Raw genomic sequence first — 24528 nt, 5'->3', positions numbered from 1 at the left:
CAACTTATAGTTCATCTTTTTATTTGTGAATCTCTGATCACCTTGTTGAATCAGGTCGGATCTCTGGTGCAATGGATTGCGGCTTGGAGTCCTAGGCGAATGTAGCAAAAGCATTCAAACGCTAAGGGTTCGAACACCAACTGGGTCAATTTTATCCCTCCTCTATTTTATAACTAATTGAAACAGTAACCAGCAATCCTGCTTCTCCATCACCAGAAACATTTACCAAAATGGCAGTGAAAGAAAGTCTACTTAAACAGAGACTGTTTGCTTTGAAAATGTTGCATAGTCTATGCCCAAGAGGAAATTCCCAATGATACTGCTGAAAATGTAATTTAGGAGTTAGTAATAGTATTTGGCCCTTTATTAATTTCACTGTGTCATTTTAAACACGTGATTTCTATGTCATCCGAAAATGAGATAGTACAAATTTCCGGAGTTATAATGGATTACGTGTGCTGCTGAAATTTCAAATGCTTATAATATCAATTCATTATTAAACTCTAGAATATTGATTGCTAATATATGTAAATATATAAATATACAAAGTGTAGGTCAGTGTACGTCCACATTTGTTTAGCTGATTTTAAGGTAGAGTATAGCAGAGCCTGGATAGCTCAGTCGGTAGAGCATCAGACTTTTAATCTGAGGGTCCAGGGTTCAAGTCCCTGTTCAGGCGGTTGTTTCCTTTAAAGAAAAAGTACTCTAATTGTATGCTCTTTTTGTGGACCCCTGCATGACAAATAAGATATTCCATTACTAAAATTGCAAAAACGTCTTTCATGGAGTTGTGAAATACACATCTGTCTCACATATTATGTGCCATTTGACTAAACTTAAGTCGTACGTAGATTTACCAATGGTATCATGTAGTCTGAGACGGTGAATATCATTTCACCAATTCAATATTCAAAATATAGCCATGGTTATAGTATCAAATGAACTTTATAAAGCTGATCAACAGCTAATAGCTCATTATTTCATTTCAGAACATCTCTGCACCTCATTATAGCAGATTGGCTCTGTGGCGCAATGGATAGCGCATTGGACTTCTAGGTGAATGTAAAAAAGATATTCAAAGGTTGTTGGTTCGAATCCCACCAGAGTCAGTTTTATCCCTGTTATCCTGTTATCCCAAGTACCAATTCATTATTATATTCTCTGTATTTAGTACTAATACCGGCAACCATCTTAACCCCTTGCGTGCTGATGACAGAACGGTTCCGTCATCAGCTACGGGTGAGCTGTGCTGATGACGAAACCGTTCCGTCATGACTCCGCCCGCGCAAGGCGGAGTCAGCACAGGCGGCAAATACGCCCCGCACGCAAGGGGTTAAAAAACATAGTGATAGTTGGGACACTTCCTAATGTTGATAATGTCATTTTGTGGGGTGCTGCCTCAGAGCCTGGATAGCTCAGTCGGTAGAGAATCAGACTTTTAATCTGAGGGCCCAGGGTTCAAGTCCCTGTTCAGGCGGCTTGGTTAAAGAAAATGTATATCAATTGCATACTCTTTTCAGGATCCAATGAATGGGAATTCCAATTACAGATGGTTCAAAAAAGTCTTGATCGAGTCCTTACATACCCATCTGTGCTCTACTTTCTTTGACAAGGGTTAAGAAGACTTACCCAAACTGTATCATGTAGTTTGACATGTTGATTATCTTTTATCCAATTCAATGTTCAAAATGTAAGCTAGTGTCCGATTAATTTGATAAAGTTGGTCAACAACTTATAGGTCATCTTTTTATTTGTGAATCTCTGATCACCTTGTTGAATCAGGTCGGATCTCTGGTGCAATGGATTGCGGCTTGGAGTCCTAGGCGAATGTAGCAAAAGCATTCAAACGCTAAGGGTTCGAACACCAACTGGGTCAATTTTATCCCTCCTCTATTTTATAACTAATTGAAACAGTAACCAGCAATCCTGCTTCTCCATCACCAGAAACATTTACCAAAATGGCAGTGAAAGAAAGTCTACTTAAACAGAGACTGTTTGCTTTGAAAATGTTGCATAGTCTATGCCCAAGAGGAAATTCCCAATGATACTGCTGAAAATGTAATTTAGGAGTTAGTAATAGTATTTGTCCCTTTATTAATTTCACAGTGTCATTTTAAACACGTGATTTCTATGTCATCCGAAAATGAGATAGTACAAATTTCCGGAGTTATAATGGATTACGTGTGCTGCTGAAATTTCAAATGCTTAAAATATCAATTCATTATTAAACTCTAGAATATTGATTGCTAATATATGTAATTATATAAATATACAAAGTGTAGGTCAGTGTACGTCCACATTTGTTTAGCTGATTTTAAGGTAGAGTATAGCAGAGCCTGGATAGCTCAGTCGGTAGAGCATCAGACTTTTAATCTGAGGGTCCAGGGTTCAAGTCCCTGTTCAGGCGGTTGTTTCCTTTAAAGAAAAAGTACTCTAATTGTATGCTCTTTTTGTGGACCCCTGCATGACAAATAAGATATTCCATTACTAAAATTGCAAAAACGTCTTTCATGGAGTTGTGAAATACACATCTGTCTCACATATTATGTGCCATTTGACTAAACTTAAGTCGTACGTAGATTTACCAATGGTATCATGTAGTCTGAGACGGTGAATATCATTTCACCAATTCAATATTCAAAATATAGCCATGGTTATAGTATCAAATGAACTTTATAAAGCTGATCAACAGCTAATAGCTCATTATTTCATTTCAGAACATCTCTGCACCTCATTATAGCAGATTGGCTCTGTGGCGCAATGGATAGCGCATTGGACTTCTAGGTGAATGTAAAAAAGATATTCAAAGGTTGTTGGTTCGAATCCCACCAGAGTCAGTTTTATCCCTGTTATCCTGTTATCCCAAGTACCAATTCATTATTATATTCTCTGTATTTAGTACTAATACCGGCAACCATCTTAACCCCTTGCGTGCTGATGACAGAACGGTTCCGTCATCAGCTACGGGTGAGCTGTGCTGATGACGAAACCGTTCCGTCATGACTCCGCCAGCGCAAGGCGGAGTCAGCACAGGCGGCAAATACGCCCCGCACGCAAGGGGTTAAAAAACATAGTGATAGTTGGGACACTTCCTAATGTTGATAATGTCATTTTGTGGGGTGCTGCCTCAGAGCCTGGATAGCTCAGTCGGTAGAGCATCAGACTTTTAATCTGAGGGCCCAGGGTTCAAGTCCCTGTTCAGGCGGCTTGGTTAAAGAAAATGTATATCAATTGCATACTTTTTTCAGGATCCAATGAATGGGAATTCCAATTACAGATGGTTCAAAAAAGTCTTGATCGAGTCCATACATACCCATCTGTGCTCTACTTTCTTTGACAAGGGTTAAGAAGACTTACCCAAACTGTATCATGTAGTTTGACATGTTGATTATCTTTTATCCAATTCAATGTTCAAAATGTAAGCTAGTGTCCGATTAATTTGATAAAGTTGGTCAACAACTTATAGTTCATCTTTTTATTTGTGAATCTCTGATCACCTTGTTGAATCAGGTCGGATCTCTGGTGCAATGGATTGCGGCTTGGAGTCCTAGGCGAATGTAGCAAAAGCATTCAAACGCTAAGGGTTCGAACACCAACTGGGTCAATTTTATCCCTCCTCTATTTTATAACTAATTGAAACAGTAACCAGCAATCCTGCTTCTCCATCACCAGAAACATTTACCAAAATGGCAGTGAAAGAAAGTCTACTTAAACAGAGACTGTTTGCTTTGAAAATGTTGCATAGTCTATGCCCAAGAGGAAATTCCCAATGATACTGCTGAAAATGTAATTTAGGAGTTAGTAATAGTATTTGGCCCTTTATTAATTTCACTGTGTCATTTTAAACACGTGATTTCTATGTCATCCGAAAATGAGATAGTACAAATTTCCGGAGTTATAATGGATTACGTGTGCTGCTGAAATTTCAAATGCTTATAATATCAATTCATTATTAAACTCTAGAATATTGATTGCTAGTATATGTAATTATATAAATATACAAAGTGTAGGTCAGTGTACGTCCACATTTGTTTAGCTGATTTTAAGGTAGAGTATAGCAGAGCCTGGATAGCTCAGTCGGTAGAGCATCAGACTTTTAATCTGAGGGTCCAGGGTTCAAGTCCCTGTTCAGGCGGTTGTTTCCTTTAAAGAAAAAGTACTCTAATTGTATGCTCTTTTTGTGGACCCCTGCATGACAAATAAGATATTCCATTACTAAAATTGCAAAAACGTCTTTCATGGAGTTGTGAAATACACATCTGTCTCACATATTATGTGCCATTTGACTAAACTTAAGTCGTACGTAGATTTACCAATGGTATCATGTAGTCTGAGACGGTGAATATCATTTCACCAATTCAATATTCAAAATATAGCCATGGTTATAGTATCAAATGAACTTTATAAAGCTGATCAACAGCTAATAGCTCATTATTTCATTTCAGAACATCTCTGCACCTCATTATAGCAGATTGGCTCTGTGGCGCAATGGATAGCGCATTGGACTTCTAGGTGAATGTAAAAAAGATATTCAAAGGTTGTTGGTTCGAATCCCACCAGAGTCAGTTTTATCCCTGTTATCCTGTTATCCCAAGTACCAATTCATTATTATATTCTCTGTATTTAGTACTAATACCGGCAACCATCTTAACCCCTTGCGTGCTGATGACAGAACGGTTCCGTCATCAGCTACGGGTGAGCTGTGCTGATGACGAAACCGTTCCGTCATGACTCCGCCCGCGCAAGGCGGAGTCAGCACAGGCGGCAAATACGCCCCGCACGCAAGGGGTTAAAAAACATAGTGATAGTTGGGACACTTCCTAATGTTGATAATGTCATTTTGTGGGTTGCTGCCTCAGAGCCTGGATAGCTCAGTCGGTAGAGAATCAGACTTTTAATCTGAGGGCCCAGGGTTCAAGTCCCTGTTCAGGTGGCTTGGTTAAAGAAAATGTATATCAATTGCATACTCTTTTCAGGATCCAATGAATGGGAATTCCAATTACAGATGGTTCAAAAAAGTCTTGATCGAGTCCTTACATACCCATCTGTGCTCTACTTTCTTTGACAAGAGTTAAGAAGACTTACCCAAACTGTATCATGTAGTTTGACATGTTGATTATCTTTTATCCAATTCAATGTTCAAAATGTAAGCTAGTGTCCGATTAATTTGATAAAGTTGGTCAACAACTTATAGGTCATCTTTTTATTTGTGAATCTCTGATCACCTTGTTGAATCAGGTCGGATCTCTGGTGCAATGGATTGCGGCTTGGAGTCCTAGGCGAATGTAGCAAAAGCATTCAAACGCTAAGGGTTCGAACACCAACTGGGTCAATTTTATCCCTCCTCTATTTTATAACTAATTGAAACAGTAACCAGCAATCCTGCTTCTCCATCACCAGAAACATTTACCAAAATGGCAGTGAAAGAAAGTCTACTTAAACAGAGACTGTTTGCTTTGAAAATGTTGCATAGTCTATGCCCAAGAGGAAATTCCCAATGATACTGCTGAAAATGTAATTTAGGAGTTAGTAATAGTATTTGGCCCTTTATTAATTTCACAGTGTCATTTTAAACACGTGATTTCTATGTCATCCGAAAATGAGATAGTACAAATTTCCGGAGTTATAATGGATTACGTGTGCTGCTGAAATTTCAAATGCTTAAAATATCAATTCATTATTAAACTCTAGAATATTGATTGCTAATATATGTAATTATATAAATATACAAAGTGTAGGTCAGTGTACGTCCACATTTGTTTAGCTGATTTTAAGGTAGAGTATAGCAGAGCCTGGATAGCTCAGTCGGTAGAGCATCAGACTTTTAATCTGAGGGTCCAGGGTTCAAGTCCCTGTTCAGGCGGTTGTTTCCTTTAAAGAAAAAGTGCTCTAATTGTATGCTCTTTTTGTGGACCCCTGCATGACAAATAAGATATTCCATTACTAAAATTGCAAAAACGTCTTTCATGGAGTTGTGAAATACACATCTGTCTCACATATTATGTGCCATTTGACTAAACTTAAGTCATACGTAGATTTACCAATGGTATCATGTAGTCTGAGACGGTGAATATCATTTCACCAATTCAATATTCAAAATATAGCCATGGTTATAGTATCAAATGAACTTTATAAAGCTGATCAACAGCTAATAGCTCATTATTTCATTTCAGAACATCTCTGCACCTCATTATAGCAGATTGGCTCTGTGGCGCAATGGATAGCGCATTGGACTTCTAGGTGAATGTAAAAAAGATATTCAAAGGTTGTTGGTTCGAATCCCACCAGAGTCAGTTTTATCCCTGTTATCCTGTTATCCCAAGTACCAATTCATTATTATATTCTCTGTATTTAGTACTAATACCGGCAACCATCTTAACCCCTTGCGTGCTGATGACAGAACGGTTCCGTCATCAGCTACGGGTGAGCTGTGCTGATGACGAAACCGTTCCGTCATGACTCCGCCCGCGCAAGGCGGAGTCAGCACAGGCGGCAAATACGCCCCGCACGCAAGGGGTTAAAAAACATAGTGATAGTTGGGACACTTCCTAATGTTGATAATGTCATTTTGTGGGGTGCTGCCTCAGAGCCTGGATAGCTCAGTCGGTAGAGCATCAGACTTTTAATCTGAGGGCCCAGGGTTCAAGTCCCTGTTCAGGCGGCTTGGTTAAAGAAAATGTATATCAATTGCATACTTTTTTCAGGATCCAATGAATGGGAATTCCAATTACAGATGGTTCAAAAAAGTCTTGATCGAGTCCATACATACCCATCTGTGCTCTACTTTCTTTGACAAGGGTTAAGAAGACTTACCCAAACTGTATCATGTAGTTTGACATGTTGATTATCTTTTATCCAATTCAATGTTCAAAATGTAAGCTAGTGTCCGATTAATTTGATAAAGTTGGTCAACAACTTATAGTTCATCTTTTTATTTGTGAATCTCTGATCACCTTGTTGAATCAGGTCGGATCTCTGGTGCAATGGATTGCGGCTTGGAGTCCTAGGCGAATGTAGCAAAAGCATTCAAACGCTAAGGGTTCGAACACCAACTGGGTCAATTTTATCCCTCCTCTATTTTATAACTAATTGAAACAGTAACCAGCAATCCTGCTTCTCCATCACCAGAAACATTTACCAAAATGGCAGTGAAAGAAAGTCTACTTAAACAGAGACTGTTTGCTTTGAAAATGTTGCATAGTCTATGCCCAAGAGGAAATTCCCAATGATACTGCTGAAAATGTAATTTAGGAGTTAGTAATAGTATTTGGCCCTTTATTAATTTCACTGTGTCATTTTAAACACGTGATTTCTATGTCATCCGAAAATGAGATAGTACAAATTTCCGGAGTTATAATGGATTACGTGTGCTGCTGAAATTTCAAATGCTTATAATATCAATTCATTATTAAACTCTAGAATATTGATTGCTAATATATGTAATTATATAAATATACAAAGTGTAGGTCAGTGTACGTCCACATTTGTTTAGCTGATTTTAAGGTAGAGTATAGCAGAGCCTGGATAGCTCAGTCGGTAGAGCATCAGACTTTTAATCTGAGGGTCCAGGGTTCAAGTCCCTGTTCAGGCGGTTGTTTCCTTTAAAGAAAAAGTACTCTAATTGTATGCTCTTTTTGTGGACCCCTGCATGACAAATAAGATATTCCATTACTAAAATTGCAAAAACGTCTTTCATGGAGTTGTGAAATACACATCTGTCTCACATATTATGTGCCATTTGACTAAACTTAAGTCGTACGTAGATTTACCAATGGTATCATGTAGTCTGAGACGGTGAATATCATTTCACCAATTCAATATTCAAAATATAGCCATGGTTATAGTATCAAATGAACTTTATAAAGCTGATCAACAGCTAATAGCTCATTATTTCATTTCAGAACATCTCTGCACCTCATTATAGCAGATTGGCTCTGTGGTGCAATGGATAGCGCATTGGACTTCTAGGTGAATGTAAAAAAGATATTCAAAGGTTGTTGGTTCGAATCCCACCAGAGTCAGTTTTATCCCTGTTATCCTGTTATCCCAAGTACCAATTCATTATTATATTCTCTGTATTTAGTACTAATACCGGCAACCATCTTAACCCCTTGCGTGCTGATGACAGAACGGTTCCGTCATCAGCTACGGGTGAGCTGTGCTGATGACGAAACCGTTCCGTCATGACTCCGCCCGCGCAAGGCGGAGTCAGCACAGGCGGCAAATACGCCCCGCACGCAAGGGGTTAAAAAACATAGTGATAGTTGGGACACTTCCTAATGTTGATAATGTCATTTTGTGGGGTGCTGCCTCAGAGCCTGGATAGCTCAGTCGGTAGAGAATCAGACTTTTAATCTGAGGGCCCAGGGTTCAAGTCCCTGTTCAGGCGGCTTGGTTAAAGAAAATGTATATCAATTGCATATACTTTTCAGGATCCAATGAATGGGAATTCCAATTACAGATGGTTCAAAAAAGTCTTGATCGAGTCCTTACATACCCATCTGTGCTCTACTTTCTTTGACAAGGGTTAAGAAGACTTACCCAAACTGTATCATGTAGTTTGACATGTTGATTATCTTTTATCCAATTCAATGTTCAAAATGTAAGCTAGTGTCCGATTAATTTGATAAAGTTGGTCAACAACTTATAGGTCATCTTTTTATTTGTGAATCTCTGATCACCTTGTTGAATCAGGTCGGATCTCTGGTGCAATGGATTGCGGCTTGGAGTCCTAGGCGAATGTAGCAAAAGCATTCAAACGCTAAGGGTTCGAACACCAACTGGGTCAATTTTATCCCTCCTCTATTTTATAACTAATTGAAACAGTAACCAGCAATCCTGCTTCTCCATCACCAGAAACATTTACCAAAATGGCAGTGAAAGAAAGTCTACTTAAACAGAGACTGTTTGCTTTGAAAATGTTGCATAGTCTATGCCCAAGAGGAAATTCCCAATGATACTGCTGAAAATGTAATTTAGGAGTTAGTAATAGTATTTGGCCCTTTATTAATTTCACTGTGTCATTTTAAACACGTGATTTCTATGTCATCCGAAAATGAGATAGTACAAATTTCCGGAGTTATAATGGATTACGTGTGCTGCTGAAATTTCAAATGCTTATAATATCAATTCATTATTAAACTCTAGAATATTGATTGCTAGTATATGTAATTATATAAATATACAAAGTGTAGGTCAGTGTACGTCCACATTTGTTTAGCTGATTTTAAGGTAGAGTATAGCAGAGCCTGGATAGCTCAGTCGGTAGAGCATCAGACTTTTAATCTGAGGGTCCAGGGTTCAAGTCCCTGTTCAGGCGGTTGTTTCCTTTAAAGAAAAAGTACTCTAATTGTATGCTCTTTTTGTGGACCCCTGCATGACAAATAAGATATTCCATTACTAAAATTGCAAAAACGTCTTTCATGGAGTTGTGAAATACACATCTGTCTCACATATTATGTGCCATTTGACTAAACTTAAGTCGTACGTAGATTTACCAATGGTATCATGTAGTCTGAGACGGTGAATATCATTTCACCAATTCAATATTCAAAATATAGCCATGGTTATAGTATCAAATGAACTTTATAAAGCTGATCAACAGCTAATAGCTCATTATTTCATTTCAGAACATCTCTGCACCTCATTATAGCAGATTGGCTCTGTGGCGCAATGGATAGCGCATTGGACTTCTAGGTGAATGTAAAAAAGATATTCAAAGGTTGTTGGTTCGAATCCCACCAGAGTCAGTTTTATCCCTGTTATCCTGTTATCCCAAGTACCAATTCATTATTATATTCTCTGTATTTAGTACTAATACCGGCAACCATCTTAACCCCTTGCGTGCTGATGACAGAACGGTTCCGTCATCAGCTACGGGTGAGCTGTGCTGATGACGAAACCGTTCCGTCATGACTCCGCCCGCGCAAGGCGGAGTCAGCACAGGCGGCAAATACGCCCCGCACGCAAGGGGTTAAAAAACATAGTGATAGTTGGGACACTTCCTAATGTTGATAATGTCATTTTGTGGGTTGCTGCCTCAGAGCCTGGATAGCTCAGTCGGTAGAGAATCAGACTTTTAATCTGAGGGCCCAGGGTTCAAGTCCCTGTTCAGGCGGCTTGGTTAAAGAAAATGTATATCAATTGCATACTCTTTTCAGGATCCAATGAATGGGAATTCCAATTACAGATGGTTCAAAAAAGTCTTGATCGAGTCCTTACATACCCATCTGTGCTCTACTTTCTTTGACAAGGGTTAAGAAGACTTACCCAAACTGTATCATGTAGTTTGACATGTTGATTATCTTTTATCCAATTCAATGTTCAAAATGTAAGCTAGTGTCCGATTAATTTGATAAAGTTGGTCAACAACTTATAGGTCATCTTTTTATTTGTGAATCTCTGATCACCTTGTTGAATCAGGTCGGATCTCTGGTGCAATGGATTGCGGCTTGGAGTCCTAGGCGAATGTAGCAAAAGCATTCAAACGCTAAGGGTTCGAACACCAACTGGGTCAATTTTATCCCTCCTCTATTTTATAACTAATTGAAACAGTAACCAGCAATCCTGCTTCTCCATCACCAGAAACATTTACCAAAATGGCAGTGAAAGAAAGTCTACTTAAACAGAGACTGTTTGCTTTGAAAATGTTGCATAGTCTATGCCCAAGAGGAAATTCCCAATGATACTGCTGAAAATGTAATTCAGGAGTTAGTAATAGTATTTGGCCCTTTATTAATTTCACTGTGTCATTTTAAACACGTGATTTCTATGTCATCCGAAAATGAGATAGTACAAATTTCCGGAGTTATAATGGATTACGTGTGCTGCTGAAATTTCAAATGCTTATAATATCAATTCATTATTAAACTCTAGAATATTGATTGCTAATATATGTAATTATATAAATATACAAAGTGTAGGTCAGTGTACGTCCACATTTGTTTAGCTGATTTTAAGGTAGAGTATAGCAGAGCCTGGATAGCTCAGTCGGTAGAGCATCAGACTTTTAATCTGAGGGTCCAGGGTTCAAGTCCCTGTTCAGGCGGTTGTTTCCTTTAAAGAAAAAGTACTCTAATTGTATGCTCTTTTTGTGGACCCCTGCATGACAAATAAGATATTCCATTACTAAAATTGCAAAAACGTCTTTCATGGAGTTGTGAAATACACATCTGTCTCACATATTATGTGCCATTTGACTAAACTTAAGTCGTACGTAGATTTACCAATGGTATCATGTAGTCTGAGACGGTGAATATCATTTCACCAATTCAATATTCAAAATATAGCCATGGTTATAGTATCAAATGAACTTTATAAAGCTGATCAACAGCTAATAGCTCATTATTTCATTTCAGAACATCTCTGCACCTCACTATAGCAGATTGGCTCTGTGGCGCAATGGATAGCGCATTGGACTTCTAGGTGAATGTAAAAAAGATATTCAAAGGTTGTGGGTTCGAATCCCACCAGAGTCAGTTTTATCCCTGTTATCCTATTATCCCAAGTACCAATTCATTATTATATTCTCTGTATTTAGTACTAATACCGGCAACCATCTTAACCCCTTGCGTGCTGATGACAGAACGGTTCCGTCATCAGCTACGGGTGAGCTGTGCTGATGACGAAACCGTTCCGTCATGACTCCGCCCGCGCAAGGCGGAGTCAGCACAGGCGGAAAATACGCCCCGCACTCAAGGGATTAAAAAACGTAGTGATAGTTGGGACACTTCCTAATGTTGATAATGTCATTTTGTGGGGTGCTGCCTCAGAGCCTGGATAGCTCAGTCGGTAGAGCATCAGACTTTTAATCTGAGGGCCCAGGGTTCAAGTCCCTGTTCAGGCGGCTTGGTTAAAGAAAATGTATATCAATTGCATACTCTTTTCAGGATCCAATGAATGGGAATTCCAATTACAGATGGTTCAAAAAAGTCTTGATCGAGTCCTTACATACCCATCTGTGCTCTACTTTCTTTGACAAGGGTTAAGAAGACTTACCCAAACTGTATCATGTAGTTTGACATGTTGATTATCTTTTATCCAATTCAATGTTCAAAATGTAAGCTAGTGTCCGATTAATTTGATAAAGTTGGTCAACAACTTATAGGTCATCTTTTTATTTGTGAATCTCTGATCACCTTGTTGAATCAGGTCGGATCTCTGGTGCAATGGATTGCGGCTTGGAGTCCCAGGCGAATGTAGCAAAAGCATTCAAACGCTAAGGGTTCGAACACCAACTGGGTCAATTTTATCCCTCCTCTATTTTATAACTAATTGAAACAGTAACCAGCAATCCTGCTTCTCCATCACCAGAAACATTTACCAAAATGGCAGTGAAAGAAAGTCTACTTAAACAGAGACTGTTTGCTTTGAAAATGTTGCATAGTCTATGCCCAAGAGGAAATTCCTAATGATACTGCTGAAAATGTAATTTAGGAGTTAGTAATAGTATTTGGCCCTTTATTAATTTCACTGTGTCATTTTAAACACGTGATTTCTATGTCATCCGAAAATGAGATAGTACAAATTTCCGGAGTTATAATGGATTACGTGTGCTGCTGAAATTTCAAATGCTTAAAATATCAATTCATTATTAAACTCTAGAATATTGATTGCTAATATATGTAATTATTAAATATACAAAGTGTAGGTCAGTGTACGTCCACATTTGTTTAGCTGATTTTAAGGTAGAGTATAGCAGAGCCTGGATAGCTCAGTCGGTAGAGCATCAGACTTTTAATCTGAGGGTCCAGGGTTCAAGTCCCTGTTCAGGCGGTTGTTTCCTTTAAAGAAAAAGTACTCTAATTGTATGCTCTTTTTGTGGACCCCTGCATGACGAATAAGATATTCCATTACTAAAATTGCAAAAACGTCTTACATGGAGTTGTGAAATACACATCTGTCTCACATATTATGTGCCATTTGACTAAACTTAAGTCGTACGTAGATTTACCAATGGTATCATGTAGTCTGAGACGGTGAATATCATTTCACCAATTCAATATTCAAAATATAGCCGAGGCAAGATGGCGGCCGTGGTGAAGGCTGTGTGAACAGCCCTATCCCTTGCTCCGAGCACCCTGGAGTAGAAGGAGGAGACCTTTGCGTTCTGACCGACTACAGTGAGCGCCGCATGCTGGAGAAAAACTCTTACCGGCGCTTCTTTTGAAAGTGCACATACTTGAACTGAGTGGCCCTGGTCCAGCTCCGGTGATTTCTTCATGATCCGTGTAGCCGTGTTTGATTTTATCAGAGGCGGTGCATCCAGCTGAAGATCTTCGTTTTCCTACGGCTTAGCTGCCGCAGCTGCTCCGAATGCTGGCTGACCTTTTCCGTATTCAGCGGCGTGCCCCGCTGTGGCGTGTAACGGTGTATTCACTCTGGGCTCAGAGCAGCGTGTATCCCGGACGCGGGGGGTCCCGCAAAAAGAAGATGCAGCCTCAAGTTCTGGCTCAAGCTCCGGCTGGAACTCGCAGTCATAAACCGAATGAAGAAGATGAAAATACTGCAGGAGGTAACAGTGATGGCAGTGGCGTCAATGTGGAGAAAGAAACAATTACTTCCAGTAAGACTCCCGGTAAGACTGTATCCAGAGTGGGGAAAAATACACAGAAGGGGAATGCTCAACTTCCCCAGCCTGCTGAAAAGCCGGCGGGCACAGGGGGGAAAGGCATCATCTCTTTGACACTTCCTGAGTTTTTTGAGAAACAATCAGTAAAAATGAGAAAAAATGAGAAAGCCTTACAGCCTAAAGACACTGAGTTATTGATAAACCAGGCTCTGGATAGCGCGAACTGTTGCTCTATGGGAGATGGAGTCCTGGAAACTTTGGGAGATACACAGGATATGCAGGAGATTGGTCAAGAATCAGGCCCCTCATTAGTGTCTGAAACTATTTCGAGAGTAGAAATGTTACCCCCCCAGGAACTGCCGGAAAATTTTTACTCTCTATCTGATTTTTCTACAGATGAGAGTACGAATATTAGTAAAGACTGGGGTGATTGCAGTAACGAGAGTAGTTCAGTAGAGGGGGAGCTCAGCGGCAGCCCAGTTACTCCGAATGCTTCTGCTTCTACGGTCAGAAGACGGAAAAAGAGGGGCTCTCAACGGGTTGTAAATAAGGAGAGTGAATCTAATTTACTGGAGTTGGCTGAAGGTGTTTTTTCTAAAGCAAATCCTCAGGAAAAAAACAGTGCATCTAAAACCCTCGAGGGCATTGATCAGGCTGCTAATGCTAATGCTATAGTCGAGGATGGACCTCTTAATGACAATTCTAAGGAAATCACTCTAATAACTATTTATAACACTATGATGAGTCATAGGGCCGAAAGCAAAGCAGAGAATCAGCGCACTCAGGCGACGTGCTCAAAGGTAAAAAATGCAGTTCGCAGAGCTATCAAATTGTGCACAGAGACAGCTGATAGAGTCACTGAGGCAGAGGCGAGGATATCTGCTCTCGAGGATGAGACTATAGTGCAAAAGCAAGAGGTCGCTAACATTAAAGCCCACAGAGATGATATTTCTGATAAGCTGGCAAGTTTGGAGAACCAGGCCCGTAGAAATAATTTACGGTTTTTGGGTGTGCCCGAGAAAAAAGAAGGGGCTGATGTCAGGGGTTTCATCATTGGGTTACTAAAGGATGCCTTTCCTGAACTGACGACTTGGGACTGGTCCAAGGAAGTGCAGCGTGCACATAGATTTCCTTTTGTAATTAGGAAACCACGACAAGGTCAAGAAGAATATCCTAGGGCCATTCTGGTTTCCTTTAATAATTTTCTTGCCAGGGAAGCAATTTTTTCATTAGCAAGACCGGATAAAAAAGCCGAAGGCATGAACTGTCAATTTTTCGTGAGACCTGATTATTGTCAGGCCACTGTGTCCCAACGATGGCAACTGCCCCAACTTATTCCAGACTTCCAGAAGAAGGGAGTCACAGTGTTTCTGCAAAATCCGGCTAAATTGAAGACTATATTTAAGGGACAGATGAAATTCTTCTTTTCAGAAGTTAAAGCTAAGGAATATTTGGACACTCTATGATGCTCTAGGACATAATGCATATTTTTTGAGCTGGCAATGTTGCTGTATTAGATTATTCTAAGAAGATCAGTGTGTATCTTTTTTCTCTTTTGTGTTTTTACAGATATCGCATATCCATGAATTGTTCTCCTTCTACCTCCGGAGGGGGTCTCTAGGGCAGGGGACGCGGTACTCCATCTTTTACAGGAACTGGTAGTTCCTGAGCCTCATATGATGGGGAGGGTGGGGGGGGGTTCCGGTTGGGAGGGGGGCGGTGGGGTTGGGGATGGGGTTGGTGGTGGGGGTGTAAGGCAGAGGTAGTTACTAGTGTGCAGACATTAAGACACATATTACGTTTTGCTGATTTTTTAGTTTTTTTCTGGTTATTGCTACAGGATGGATAAGAAAATAAAATGTTGTACCTTAAATATTAATGGCCTCAACGACCCGAAAAAAGTAGGGATTCTTCGTAGAATAATACAGCTTTTAGATGTTGATTTTTTGTGTATACAAGAAACTCATGTTCCCTGGGATAAACGAGCCCTTTTAAAAAATCTCGGGCTTGAACTTCTAGTCACCTCAAAACAAATGGGTGTTAAAAGAGGCATTGCAATCTGTATGAAGAAAGGGGTGGGGAAATGTCTTAGAACTTTAGCAGATAAATGGGGCAGATGGGGCCTCGTCGAATTAGTCGTGGAAGGGCATACATTTACGGTTTGCTGTATCTATGGCCCCAATTTGGACGATAACGAAGTTTTTAATATTGTGAATGCAGAAATTTCAACTTGGCCTCAGCCTATTATTCTATGTGGGGATTTGAATATTCACATCGAGGCGAATTGGAATATTAGGTCTGAGAGGAAATATACTGGTCGTAAAATGAGGACTTATAGAGCTCTAAGAGAATTAGTACTAGGAAACGGGTTAGTGGATGTATCTTAACCCCTTGCGTGCTGATGACAGAACGGTTCCGTCATCAGCTACGGGTGAGCTGTGCTGATGACGAAACCGTTCCGTCATGACTCCGCCCGCGCAAGGCGGAGTCAGCACAGGCGGCAAATACGCCCCGCACGCAAGGGGTTAAAAAACATAGTGATAGTTGGGACACTTCCTAATGTTGATAATGTCATTTTGTGGGGTGCTGCCTCAGAGCCTGGATAGCTCAGTCGGTAGAGCATCAGACTTTTAATCTGAGGGCCCAGGGTTCAAGTCCCTGTTCAGGCGGCTTGGTTAAAGAAAATGTATATCAATTGCATACTTTTTTCAGGATCCAATGAATGGGAATTCCAATTACAGATGGTTCAAAAAAGTCTTGATCGAGTCCATACATACCCATCTGTGCTCTACTTTCTTTGACAAGGGTTAAGAAGACTTACCCAAACTGTATCATGTAGTTTGACATGTTGATTATCTTTTATCCAATTCAATGTTCAAAATGTAAGCTAGTGTCCGATTAATTTGATAAAGTTGGTCAACAACTTATAGTTCATCTTTTTATTTGTGAATCTCTGATCACCTTGTTGAATCAGGTCGGATCTCTGGTGCAATGGATTGCGGCTTGGAGTCCTAGGCGAATGTAGCAAAAGCATTCAAACGCTAAGGGTTCGAACACCAACTGGGTCAATTTTATCCCTCCTCTATTTTATAACTAATTGAAACAGTAACCAGCAATCCTGCTTCTCCATCACCAGAAACATTTACCAAAATGGCAGTGAAAGAAAGTCTACTTAAACAGAGACTGTTTGCTTTGAAAATGTTGCATAGTCTATGCCCAAGAGGAAATTCCCAATGATACTGCTGAAAATGTAATTTAGGAGTTAGTAATAGTATTTGGCCCTTTATTAATTTCACTGTGTCATTTTAAACACGTGATTTCTATGTCATCCGAAAATGAGATAGTGCAAATTTCCGGAGTTATAATGGATTACGTGTGCTGCTGAAATTTCAAATGCTTATAATATCAATTCATTATTAAACTCTAGAATATTGATTGCTAATATATGTAATTATATAAATATACAAAGTGTAGGTCAGTGTACGTCCACATTTGTTTAGCTGATTTTAAGGTAGAGTATAGCAGAGCCTGGATAGCTCAGTCGGTAGAGCATCAGACTTTTAATCTGAGGGTCCCGGGTTCAAGTCCCTGTTCAGGCGGTTGTTTCCTTTAAAGAAAAAGTACTCTAATTGTATGCTCTTTTTGTGGACCCCTGCATGACAAATAAGATATTCCATTACTAAAATTGCAAAAACGTCTTTCATGGAGTTGTGAAATACACATCTGTCTCACATATTATGTGCCATTTGACTAAACTTAAGTCGTACGTAGATTTACCAATGGTATCATGTAGTCTGAGACGGTGAATATCATTTCACCAATTCAATATTCAAAATATAGCCATGGTTATAGTATCAAATGAACTTTATAAAGCTGATCAACAGCTAATAGCTCATTATTTCATTTCAGAACATCTCTGCACCTCATTATAGCAGATTGGCTCTGTGGCGCAATGGATAGCGCATTGGACTTCTAGGTGAATGTAAAAAAGATATTCAAAGGTTGTTGGTTCGAATCCCACCAGAGTCAGTTTTATCCCTGTTATCCTGTTATCCCAAGTACCAATTCATTATTATATTCTCTGTATTTAGTACTAATACCGGCAACCATCTTAACCCCTTGCGTGCTGATGACAGAACGGTTCCGTCATCAGCTACGGGTGAGCTGTGCTGATGACGAAACCGTTCCGTCATGACTCCGCCCGCGCAAGGCGGAGTCAGCACAGGCGGCAAATACGCCCCGCACGCAAGGGGTTAAAAAACATAGTGATAGTTGGGACACTTCCTAATGTTGATAATGTCATTTTGTGGGGTGCTGCCTCAGAGCCTGGATAGCTCAGTCGGTAGAGAATCAGACTTTTAATCTGAGGGCCCAGGGTTCAAGTCCCTGTTCAGGCGGCTTGGTTAAAGAAAATGTATATCAATTGCATATACTTTTCAGGATCCAATGAATGGGAATTCCAATTACAGATGGTTCAAAAAAGTCTTGATCGAGTCCTTACATACCCATCTGTGCTCTACTTTCTTTGACAAGGGTTAAGAAGACTTACCCAAACTGTATCATGTAGTTTGACATGTTGATTATCTTTTATCCAATTCAATGTTCAAAATGTAAGCTAGTGTCCGATTAATTTGATAAAGTTGGTCAACAACTTATAGGTCATCTTTTTATTTGTGAATCTCTGATCACCTTGTTGAATCAGGTCGGATCTCTGGTGCAATGGATTGCGGCTTGGAGTCCTAGGCGAATGTAGCAAAAGCATTCAAACGCTAAGGGTTCGAACACCAACTGGGTCAATTTTATCCCTCCTCTATTTTATAACTAATTGAAACAGTAACCAGCAATCCTGCTTCTCCGTCACCAGAAACATTTACCAAAATGGCAGTGAAAGAAAGTCTACTTAAACAGAGACTGTTTGCTTTGAAAATGTTGCATAGTCTATGCCCAAGAGGAAATTCCCAATGATACTGCTGAAAATGTAATTTAGGAGTTAGTAATAGTATTTGGCCCTTTATTAATTTCACTGTGTCATTTTAAACACGTGATTTCTATGTCATCCGAAAATGAGATAGTACAAATTTCCGGAGTTATAATGGATTACGTGTGCTGCTGAAATTTCAAATGCTTATAATATCAATTCATTATTAAACTCTAGAATATTGATTGCTAGTATATGTAATTATATAAATATACAAAGTGTAGGTCAGTGTACGTCCACATTTGTTTAGCTGATTTTAAGGTAGAGTATAGCAGAGCCTGGATAGCTCAGTCGGTAGAGCATCAGACTTTTAATCTGAGGGTCCAGGGTTCAAGTCCCTGTTCAGGCGGTTGTTTCCTTTAAAGAAAAAGTACTCTAATTGTATGCTCTTTTTGTGGACCCCTGCATGACAAATAAGATATTCCATTACTAAAATTGCAAAAACGTCTTTCATGGAGTTGTGAAATACACATCTGTCTCACATATTATGTGCCATTTGACTAAACTTAAGTCGTACGTAGATTTACCAATGGTATCATGTAGTCTGAGACGGTGAATATCATTTCACCAATTCAATATTCAAAATATAGCCATGGTTATAGTATCAAATGAACTTTATAAAGCTGATCAACAGCTAATAGCTCATTATTTCATTTCAGAACATCTCTGCACCTCATTATAGCAGATTGGCTCTGTGGCGCAATGGATAGCGCATTGGACTTCTAGGTGAATGTAAAAAAGATATTCAAAGGTTGTGGGTTCGAATCCCACCAGAGTCAGTTTTATCCCTGTTATCCTATTATCCCAAGTACCAATTCATTATTATATTCTCTGTATTTAGTACTAATACCGGCAACAATCTTAACCCCTTGCGTGCTGATGACAGAACGGTTCCGTCATCAGCTACGGGTGAGCTGTGCTGATGACGAAACCGTTCCGTCATGACTCCGCCCGCGCAAGGCGGAGTCAGCACAGGCGGAAAATACGCCCCGCATGCAAGGGGTTAAAAAACGTAGTGATAGTTGGGACACTTCCTAATGTTGATAATGTCATTTTGTAGGGTGCTGCCTCAGAGCCTGGATAGCTCAGTCGGTAGAGCATCTGACTTTTAATCTGAGGGCCCAGGGTTCAAGTCCCTGTTCAGGCGGCTTGGTTAAAGAAAATGTATATCAATTGCATACTCTTTTCAGGATCCAATGAATGGGAATTCCAATTTCAGATGGTTCAAAAAAGTCTTGATCGAGTCCTTACATACCCATCTGTGCTCTACTTTCTTTGACAAGGGTTAAGAAGACTTACCCAAACTGTATCATGTAGTTTGACATGTTGATTATCTTTTATCCAATTCAATGTTCAAAATGTAAGCTAGTGTCCGATTAATTTGATAAAGTTGGTCAACAACTTATAGGTCATCTTTTTATTTGTGAATCTCTGATCACCTTGTTGAATCAGGTCGGATCTCTGGTGCAATGGATTGCGGCTTGGAGTCCTAGGCGAATGTAGCAAAAGCATTCAAACGCTAAGGGTTCGAACACCAACTGGGTCAATTTTATCCCTCCTCTATTTTATAACTAATTGAAACAGTAACCAGCAATCCTGCTTCTCCGTCACCAGAAACATTTACCAAAATGGCAGTGAAAGAAAGTCTACTTAAACAGAGACTGTTTGCTTTGAAAATGTTGCATAGTCTATGCCCAAGAGGAAATTCCCAATGATACTGCTGAAAATGTAATTTAGGAGTTAGTAATAGTATTTGGCCCTTTATTAATTTCACTGTGTCATTTTAAACACGTGATTTCTATGTCATCCGAAAATGAGATAGTACAAATTTCCGGAGTTATAATGGATTACGTGTGCTGCTGAAATTTCAAATGCTTATAATATCAATTCATTATTAAACTCTAGAATATTGATTGCTAGTATATGTAATTATATAAATATACAAAGTGTAGGTCAGTGTACGTCCACATTTGTTTAGCTGATTTTAAGGTAGAGTATAGCAGAGCCTGGATAGCTCAGTCGGTAGAGCATCAGACTTTTAATCTGAGGGTCCAGGGTTCAAGTCCCTGTTCAGGCGGTTGTTTCCTTTAAAGAAAAAGTACTCTAATTGTATGCTCTTTTTGTGGACCCCTGCATGACAAATAAGATATTCCATTACTAAAATTGCAAAAACGTCTTTCATGGAGTTGTGAAATACACATCTGTCTCACATATTATGTGCCATTTGACTAAACTTAAGTCGTACGTAGATTTACCAATGGTATCATGTAGTCTGAGACGGTGAATATCATTTCACCAATTCAATATTCAAAATATAGCCATGGTTATAGTATCAAATGAACTTTATAAAGCTGATCAACAGCTAATAGCTCATTATTTCATTTCAGAACATCTCTGCACCTCATTATAGCAGATTGGCTCTGTGGCGCAATGGATAGCGCATTGGACTTCTAGGTGAATGTAAAAAAGATATTCAAAGGTTGTGGGTTCGAATCCCACCAGAGTCAGTTTTATCCCTGTTATCCTATTATCCCAAGTACCAATTCATTATTATATTCTCTGTATTTAGTACTAATACCGGCAACAATCTTAACCCCTTGCGTGCTGATGACAGAACGGTTCCGTCATCAGCAACGGGTGAGCTGTGCTGATGACGAAACCGTTCCGTCATGACTCCGCCCGCGCAAGGCGGAGTCAGCACAGGCGGAAAATACGCCCCGCATGCAAGGGGTTAAAAAACGTAGTGATAGTTGGGACACTTCCTAATGTTGATAATGTCATTTTGTAGGGTGCTGCCTCAGAGCCTGGATAGCTCAGTCGGTAGAGCATCTGACTTTTAATCTGAGGGCCCAGGGTTCAAGTCCCTGTTCAGGCGGCTTGGTTAAAGAAAATGTATATCAATTGCATACTCTTTTCAGGATCCAATGAATGGGAATTCCAATTTCAGATGGTTCAAAAAAGTCTTGATCGAGTCCTTACATACCCATCTGTGCTCTACTTTCTTTGACAAGGGTTAAGAAGACTTACCCAAACTGTATCATGTAGTTTGACATGTTGATTATCTTTTATCCAATTCAATGTTCAAAATGTAAGCTAGTGTCCGATTAATTTGATAAAGTTGGTCAACAACTTATAGGTCATCTTTTTATTTGTGAATCTCTGATCACCTTGTTGAATCAGGTCGGATCTCTGGTGCAATGGATTGCGGCTTGGAGTCCTAGGCGAATGTAGCAAAAGCATTCAAACGCTAAGGGTTCGAACACCAACTGGGTCAATTTTATCCCTCCTCTATTTTATAACTAATTGAAACAGTAACCAGCAATCCTGCTTCTCCATCACCAGAAACATTTACCAAAATGGCAGTGAAAGAAAGTCTACTTAAACAGAGACTGTTTGCTTTGAAAATGTTGCATAGTCTATGCCCAAGAGGAAATTCCCAATGATACTGCTGAAAATGTAATTTAGGAGTTAGTAATAGTATTTGGCCCTTTATTAATTTCACAGTGTCATTTTAAACACGTGATTTCTATGTCATCCGAAAATGAGATAGTACAAATTTCCGGAGATATAATGGATTACGTGTGCTGCTGAAATTTCAAATGCTTAAAATATCAATTCATTATTAAACTCTAGAATATTGATTGCTAATATATGTAATTATATAAATATACAAAGTGTAGGTCAGTGTACGTCCACATTTGTTTAGCTGATTTTAAGGTAGAGTATAGCAGAGCCTGGATAGCTCAGTCGGTAGAGCATCAGACTTTTAATCTGAGGGTCCAGGGTTCAAGTCCCTGTTCAGGCGGTTGTTTCCTTTAAAGAAAAAGTACTCTAATTGTATGCTCTTTTTGTGGACCCCTGCATGAGAAATAAGATATTCCATTACTAAAATTGCAAAAACGTCTTTCATGGAGTTGTGAAATACACATCTGTCTCACATATTATGTGCCATTTGACTAAACTTAAGTCGTACGTAGATTTACCAATGGTATCATGTAGTCTGAGACGGTGAATATCATTTCACCAATTCAATATTCAAAATATAGCCATGGTTATAGTATCAAATGAACTTTATAAAGCTGATCAACAGCTAATAGCTCATTATTTCATTTCAGAACATCTCTGCACCTCATTATAGCAGATTGGCTCTGTGGCGCAATGGATAGCGCATTGGACTTCTAGGTGAATGTAAAAAAGATATTCAAAGGTTGTTGGTTCGAATCCCACCAGAGTCAGTTTTATCCCTGTTATCCTGTTATCCCAAGTACCAATTCATTATTATATTCTCTGTATTTAGTACTAATACCGGCAACCATCTTAACCCCTTGCGTGCTGATGACAGAACGGTTCCGTCATCAGCTACGGGTGAGCTGTGCTGATGACGAAACCGTTCCGTCATGACTCAGCCCGCGCAAGGCGGAGTCAGCACAGGCGGAAAATACGCCCCGCACGCAAGGGGTTAAAAAACGTAGTGATAGTTGGGACACTTCCTAATGTTGATAATGTCATTTTGTGGGGTGCTGCCTCAGAGCCTGGATAGCTCAGTCGGTAGAGCATCAGACTTTTAATCTGAGGGCCCAGGGTTCAAGTCCCTGTTCAGGCGGCTTGGTTAAAGAAAATGTATATCAATTGCATACTCTTTTCAGGATCCAATGAATGGGAATTCCAATTACAGATGGTTCAAAAAAAGTCTTGATCGAGTCCTTACATACCCATCTGTGCTCTACTTTCTTTGACAAGGGTTAAGAAGACTTACCCAAACTGTATCATGTAGTTTGACATGTTGATTATCTTTTATCCAATTCAATGTTCAAAATGTAAGCTAGTGTCCGATTAATTTGATAAAGTTGGTCAACAACTTATAGGTCATCTTTTTATTTGTGAATCTCTGATCACCTTGTTGAATCAGGTCGGATCTCTGGTGCAATGGATTGCGGCTTGGAGTCCTAGGCGAATGTAGCAAAAGCATTCAAACGCTAAGGGTTCGAACACCAACTGGGTCAATTTTATCCCTCCTCTATTTTATAACTAATTGAAACAGTAACCAGCAATCCTGCTTCTCCATCACCAGAAACATTTACCAAAATGGCAGTGAAAGAAAGTCTACTTAAACAGAGACTGTTTGCTTTGAAAATGTTGCATAGTCTATGCCCAAGAGGAAATTCCCAATGATACTGCTGAAAATGTAATTTAGGAGTTAGTAATAGTATTTGGCCCTTTATTAATTTCACTGTGTCATTTTAAACACGTGATTTCTATGTCATCCGAAAATGAGATAGTACAAATTTCCGGAGTTATAATGGATTACGTGTGCTGCTGAAATTTCAAATGCTTATAATATCAATTCATTATGAAACTCTAGAATATTGATTGCTAATATATGTAATTATATAAATATACAAAGTGTAGGTCAGTGTACGTCCACATTTGTTTAGCTGATTTTAAGGTAGAGTATAGCAGAGCCTGGATAGCTCAGTCGGTAGAGCATCAGACTTTTAATCTGAGGGTCCAGGGTTCAAGTCCCTGTTCAGGCGGTTGTTTCCTTTAAAGAAAAAGTACTCTAATTGTATGCTCTTTTTGTGGACCCCTGCATGACAAATAAGATATTCCATTACTAAAATTGCAAAAACGTCTTTCATGGAGTTGTGAAATACACATCTGTCTCACATATTATGTGCCATTTGACTAAACTTAAGTCGTACGTAGATTTACCAATGGTATCATGTAGTCTGAGACGGTGAATATCATTTCACCAATTCAATATTCAAAATATAGCCATGGTTATAGTATCAAATGAACTTTATAAAGCTGATCAACAGCTAATAGCTCATTATTTCATTTCAGAACATCTCTGCACCTCATTATAGCAGATTGGCTCTGTGGCGCAATGGATAGCGCATTGGACTTCTAGGTGAATGTAAAAAAGATATTCAAAGGTTGTTGGTTCGAATCCCACCAGAGTCAGTTTTATCCCTGTTAT

General features: G+C 39.4%; 29 non-coding genes across 29 annotated transcripts; all 29 read left to right on the top strand.

Moving 5' to 3' along the window:
- Positions 1 to 606: 606 nt before the first annotated feature.
- On the top strand, positions 607 to 679 carry TRNAK-UUU (transfer RNA lysine (anticodon UUU)). Its single transcript has one exon. It is a non-coding gene; the product is annotated as a tRNA-Lys (tRNA).
- Positions 680 to 1018: 339 nt separating this feature from the next.
- TRNAR-UCU (transfer RNA arginine (anticodon UCU)) lies at positions 1019 to 1109 on the top strand. The gene is given in 2 exon segments: positions 1019 to 1055; positions 1074 to 1109. It is a non-coding gene; the product is annotated as a tRNA-Arg (tRNA).
- A 1225-nt stretch (positions 1110 to 2334) lies between these two features.
- Positions 2335 to 2407, top strand: TRNAK-UUU (transfer RNA lysine (anticodon UUU)). Its single transcript has one exon. It is a non-coding gene; the product is annotated as a tRNA-Lys (tRNA).
- A 339-nt stretch (positions 2408 to 2746) lies between these two features.
- Positions 2747 to 2837, top strand: TRNAR-UCU (transfer RNA arginine (anticodon UCU)). Its single transcript is given in 2 exon segments — positions 2747 to 2783; positions 2802 to 2837. It is a non-coding gene; the product is annotated as a tRNA-Arg (tRNA).
- Positions 2838 to 3132: 295 nt separating this feature from the next.
- On the top strand, positions 3133 to 3205 carry TRNAK-UUU (transfer RNA lysine (anticodon UUU)). Its single transcript has one exon. It is a non-coding gene; the product is annotated as a tRNA-Lys (tRNA).
- An 857-nt stretch (positions 3206 to 4062) lies between these two features.
- Positions 4063 to 4135, top strand: TRNAK-UUU (transfer RNA lysine (anticodon UUU)). The gene has a single exon. It is a non-coding gene; the product is annotated as a tRNA-Lys (tRNA).
- Positions 4136 to 4474: 339 nt separating this feature from the next.
- TRNAR-UCU (transfer RNA arginine (anticodon UCU)) lies at positions 4475 to 4565 on the top strand. The gene is given in 2 exon segments: positions 4475 to 4511; positions 4530 to 4565. It is a non-coding gene; the product is annotated as a tRNA-Arg (tRNA).
- Positions 4566 to 5790: 1225 nt separating this feature from the next.
- On the top strand, positions 5791 to 5863 carry TRNAK-UUU (transfer RNA lysine (anticodon UUU)). Its single transcript has one exon. It is a non-coding gene; the product is annotated as a tRNA-Lys (tRNA).
- Positions 5864 to 6202: 339 nt separating this feature from the next.
- TRNAR-UCU (transfer RNA arginine (anticodon UCU)) lies at positions 6203 to 6293 on the top strand. The gene is given in 2 exon segments: positions 6203 to 6239; positions 6258 to 6293. It is a non-coding gene; the product is annotated as a tRNA-Arg (tRNA).
- Positions 6294 to 6588: 295 nt separating this feature from the next.
- Positions 6589 to 6661, top strand: TRNAK-UUU (transfer RNA lysine (anticodon UUU)). Its single transcript has one exon. It is a non-coding gene; the product is annotated as a tRNA-Lys (tRNA).
- An 857-nt stretch (positions 6662 to 7518) lies between these two features.
- TRNAK-UUU (transfer RNA lysine (anticodon UUU)) lies at positions 7519 to 7591 on the top strand. The gene has a single exon. It is a non-coding gene; the product is annotated as a tRNA-Lys (tRNA).
- A 339-nt stretch (positions 7592 to 7930) lies between these two features.
- TRNAR-UCU (transfer RNA arginine (anticodon UCU)) lies at positions 7931 to 8021 on the top strand. The gene is given in 2 exon segments: positions 7931 to 7967; positions 7986 to 8021. It is a non-coding gene; the product is annotated as a tRNA-Arg (tRNA).
- Positions 8022 to 9246: 1225 nt separating this feature from the next.
- TRNAK-UUU (transfer RNA lysine (anticodon UUU)) lies at positions 9247 to 9319 on the top strand. Its single transcript has one exon. It is a non-coding gene; the product is annotated as a tRNA-Lys (tRNA).
- A 339-nt stretch (positions 9320 to 9658) lies between these two features.
- On the top strand, positions 9659 to 9749 carry TRNAR-UCU (transfer RNA arginine (anticodon UCU)). The gene is given in 2 exon segments: positions 9659 to 9695; positions 9714 to 9749. It is a non-coding gene; the product is annotated as a tRNA-Arg (tRNA).
- A 1225-nt stretch (positions 9750 to 10974) lies between these two features.
- Positions 10975 to 11047, top strand: TRNAK-UUU (transfer RNA lysine (anticodon UUU)). The gene has a single exon. It is a non-coding gene; the product is annotated as a tRNA-Lys (tRNA).
- Positions 11048 to 11386: 339 nt separating this feature from the next.
- Positions 11387 to 11477, top strand: TRNAR-UCU (transfer RNA arginine (anticodon UCU)). Its single transcript is given in 2 exon segments — positions 11387 to 11423; positions 11442 to 11477. It is a non-coding gene; the product is annotated as a tRNA-Arg (tRNA).
- Positions 11478 to 11772: 295 nt separating this feature from the next.
- On the top strand, positions 11773 to 11845 carry TRNAK-UUU (transfer RNA lysine (anticodon UUU)). Its single transcript has one exon. It is a non-coding gene; the product is annotated as a tRNA-Lys (tRNA).
- Positions 11846 to 12701: 856 nt separating this feature from the next.
- TRNAK-UUU (transfer RNA lysine (anticodon UUU)) lies at positions 12702 to 12774 on the top strand. The gene has a single exon. It is a non-coding gene; the product is annotated as a tRNA-Lys (tRNA).
- Positions 12775 to 16166: 3392 nt separating this feature from the next.
- Positions 16167 to 16239, top strand: TRNAK-UUU (transfer RNA lysine (anticodon UUU)). The gene has a single exon. It is a non-coding gene; the product is annotated as a tRNA-Lys (tRNA).
- A 1269-nt stretch (positions 16240 to 17508) lies between these two features.
- Positions 17509 to 17599, top strand: TRNAR-UCU (transfer RNA arginine (anticodon UCU)). Its single transcript is given in 2 exon segments — positions 17509 to 17545; positions 17564 to 17599. It is a non-coding gene; the product is annotated as a tRNA-Arg (tRNA).
- Positions 17600 to 18824: 1225 nt separating this feature from the next.
- TRNAK-UUU (transfer RNA lysine (anticodon UUU)) lies at positions 18825 to 18897 on the top strand. Its single transcript has one exon. It is a non-coding gene; the product is annotated as a tRNA-Lys (tRNA).
- A 339-nt stretch (positions 18898 to 19236) lies between these two features.
- TRNAR-UCU (transfer RNA arginine (anticodon UCU)) lies at positions 19237 to 19327 on the top strand. Its single transcript is given in 2 exon segments — positions 19237 to 19273; positions 19292 to 19327. It is a non-coding gene; the product is annotated as a tRNA-Arg (tRNA).
- A 1225-nt stretch (positions 19328 to 20552) lies between these two features.
- On the top strand, positions 20553 to 20625 carry TRNAK-UUU (transfer RNA lysine (anticodon UUU)). The gene has a single exon. It is a non-coding gene; the product is annotated as a tRNA-Lys (tRNA).
- A 339-nt stretch (positions 20626 to 20964) lies between these two features.
- On the top strand, positions 20965 to 21055 carry TRNAR-UCU (transfer RNA arginine (anticodon UCU)). Its single transcript is given in 2 exon segments — positions 20965 to 21001; positions 21020 to 21055. It is a non-coding gene; the product is annotated as a tRNA-Arg (tRNA).
- Positions 21056 to 22280: 1225 nt separating this feature from the next.
- Positions 22281 to 22353, top strand: TRNAK-UUU (transfer RNA lysine (anticodon UUU)). The gene has a single exon. It is a non-coding gene; the product is annotated as a tRNA-Lys (tRNA).
- A 339-nt stretch (positions 22354 to 22692) lies between these two features.
- TRNAR-UCU (transfer RNA arginine (anticodon UCU)) lies at positions 22693 to 22783 on the top strand. The gene is given in 2 exon segments: positions 22693 to 22729; positions 22748 to 22783. It is a non-coding gene; the product is annotated as a tRNA-Arg (tRNA).
- Positions 22784 to 23078: 295 nt separating this feature from the next.
- Positions 23079 to 23151, top strand: TRNAK-UUU (transfer RNA lysine (anticodon UUU)). The gene has a single exon. It is a non-coding gene; the product is annotated as a tRNA-Lys (tRNA).
- Positions 23152 to 24009: 858 nt separating this feature from the next.
- TRNAK-UUU (transfer RNA lysine (anticodon UUU)) lies at positions 24010 to 24082 on the top strand. The gene has a single exon. It is a non-coding gene; the product is annotated as a tRNA-Lys (tRNA).
- Positions 24083 to 24421: 339 nt separating this feature from the next.
- On the top strand, positions 24422 to 24512 carry TRNAR-UCU (transfer RNA arginine (anticodon UCU)). The gene is given in 2 exon segments: positions 24422 to 24458; positions 24477 to 24512. It is a non-coding gene; the product is annotated as a tRNA-Arg (tRNA).
- Positions 24513 to 24528: the final 16 nt, after the last annotated feature.

The sequence above is a fragment of the Lissotriton vulgaris genome, chromosome 1_2 (assembly GCF_964263255.1).
Source record: "Lissotriton vulgaris chromosome 1_2, aLisVul1.2, whole genome shotgun sequence".
NCBI classification, from domain to species: domain Eukaryota; kingdom Metazoa; phylum Chordata; class Amphibia; order Caudata; family Salamandridae; genus Lissotriton; species Lissotriton vulgaris.
Note: the sequence above shows the minus strand (reverse complement) of the source record. Positions and strands in the feature narration are given on the sequence as shown.